Here is a 2408-nt window from a genome sequence, read left to right on the forward strand (position 1 = left end):
AAGAACAGAAGTTCCTTTCTGGACTACAAGAAAGACATCTTACAAATGTTTCTTCTTGTAACACAGGACTTGAATGTTGATTGAAATCAACTGAAAACAAAAGGTCGGTTTCAAGAGACTCGATTTAAATGCCAGTGCTACTTCATTCTCCAACACACAAAGAGTCAAACTCCCTCTAGGCACAAAGTATAAAAAGCTCAATTGTATGGAGGAGAAAGAAGTTTCCTGGAGGACAATTTTTACATAATGAACTTTTCAGAAATAGATATAAAGGGTGCATAAAGTTCTTGATAAAGACAATGTCTGATTACTTAGAATACAATCAGGAAGTTAAGATTTATTTGATTTAGAGCCTCTAAAAAAATAAAATATATCTTATTTACCAAATGATGTGGGAGAGAAGTCATATGTACGAGTCCCAGAACCGGCACCTGGCTCACTTTTAATTGGATTTGAAGTGAGGGGCTGTCTAGTTCTTTTTTTCTGATTGAACAGCGGTACAGGCAGACAACCTAAAATTAAAATTCAAGTAATAATATCATATTAATAGCAAAAGGATACACAATCTACACTTAAAATAAATAAATAAAATGAATTAACAGTTATTTTACATCACTCATAGGAATTTCATTTCACAAACACATAACAGACCATTCCCTCACAGAACTCATATTCCCAGCCCTCTGTCCTACACATAATCATGTGAAGGAAACCTTTCCCTGAGTGGGCAGTTCCTTGAATCCTTCCAAAATCTTGCCCTGTGCTGCAATGAACAGGTAACCCATTGAAGTCTACTCAGGAAATGGGGATCTAGGGCTGAATTCCGAACATCCTGTGTGCATACTGCATGTATATTTATGTATGTGTATATATATAAAAAAATATAATTATATATAAAAGGATAATGAGGTGTGAATGGTAAAGCACAAAACAAGGGCTGGTACCTGCTGTGCTGCGAGTTGAGGTGTCACCTAAACTCCTTTTCATTTCTTTGCTGAGTCTTAACAGGCAACGATGTATTGATTACTCCAAATTTGCTGTATGGAAGTTAGATAAGCAAAGTAAACTAATTAATGCCGTAAACACATCCAAATTTTATGTGATTTTGGCAGTTTCTGTGAACTCTGCAGACCCAGTGACTGGCATCACTTCAGACACAAGCCTAAAACATACAAGCAGCTGTATTGCATTTAGAAGATCCACAGGTACATACATAATATGCAACTGGTTTTTGCAGATTAAAGGCCCAAATGATTACATTTTTGAAGTAAAAGTTGTATTCTCTACTTTTTTTTAGTGCTGAAAAAATATTGAATTCACTCCTGAATTTAAAAGTACACATATATCCAAATACAAGGATTTTTTTTTAAATTCCTGAAAATGAAACACTAATAAAAAAATGCATATTTATACATTGCAGCCAAAGGCGATGGCAAGGTACAAAGCTTTGAAGACAAAACCAATTTAATTATTATGTGAAAAATAGCATTATGGTTCAAAAATATACTTATTTTCTGTACTTCATGGTACAGATCTAAAACCTTTAGCCAATTCCCTCATACATAAAATACATCACAAATCAAAAAGACATTACTATAAACCAGATATTACAAACAGAAGAAATACGTATTAGCATGTTAGTTATAGGTAGTTTGCCATAATTGTTCTTTGATTAATCTATTTGTAATCTTTGTGTATTACTGTGCACATTGAGGATACTACAGAGACTATATGCAGCTTTACTTGCTATTTTATCAGATTTAGATACTGGTGCATATTGCCTTCAGTGGCATATGAATAATACTGCATATTTAGATGTATAAATAATACAAGACATTCCCTCTACATTTATTTTGATCTGACAGTTAACCATACGCAGCTATTAAAGATGTTAATAAGAATCAAGCGCAGCTTCTACCACAGCTGACTAATAGATCAATTTAGTCTTTACTTCTGTGAGATACATCAATTACACGTGCGATGACATTAAAGCAGCCTCTAGTCCATTGTTATTATACAATTTAAAGCATATTCCTAGCACTGTGAAACCTAATGGCCCCCAGTAAAACACTTGTAAAATAAAACCCCATTAAGTTTTACATTTCAGTTTATAGAGAGTTTTTGCACCGCATAGGAGTTTAGAGGGTGTTGTTTTCTGGCCTCCTCTGAAGATAAGCAACTAAAACCCAGAGAAAACGCTGTAGAAAAACAGTAAGCTCAGGCAGAGCAAGGCGACCCTCGGCAGCGCCTCACACGGAAGCGGCAGCGCCGGCCGCGGGCTGAGGGCTCTGACGCCGTCGGGCGAGCCTGAGGGTGTGGAGGGAGGGTCAGCCCTGAGGGACTGGGATGAGCGACAAGGACGAGGGACAGGGGTGAGGGTCAGCCCTGAGGGACCGGGCTGAGGGACA

At 37.0% G+C, this 2408-nt stretch overlaps 1 long non-coding RNA gene across 1 annotated transcript; it reads right to left on the reverse strand.

Moving 5' to 3' along the window:
- Positions 1 to 388: 388 nt before the first annotated feature.
- LOC113962374 lies at positions 389 to 2402 on the reverse strand. The gene is made up of 3 exons (XR_003532535.1): positions 2101 to 2402; positions 945 to 1037; positions 389 to 512 (listed from the first exon to the last, which is right to left on the reverse strand). It is a non-coding gene; the product is annotated as an uncharacterized LOC113962374 (long non-coding RNA).
- Positions 2403 to 2408: the final 6 nt, after the last annotated feature.

Source organism: Neopelma chrysocephalum, unplaced genomic scaffold, assembly GCF_003984885.1.
Source record: "Neopelma chrysocephalum unplaced genomic scaffold, ASM398488v2 Primary Assembly neopelma1_156093, whole genome shotgun sequence".
In the NCBI taxonomy this organism is placed as follows: domain Eukaryota; kingdom Metazoa; phylum Chordata; class Aves; order Passeriformes; family Pipridae; genus Neopelma; species Neopelma chrysocephalum.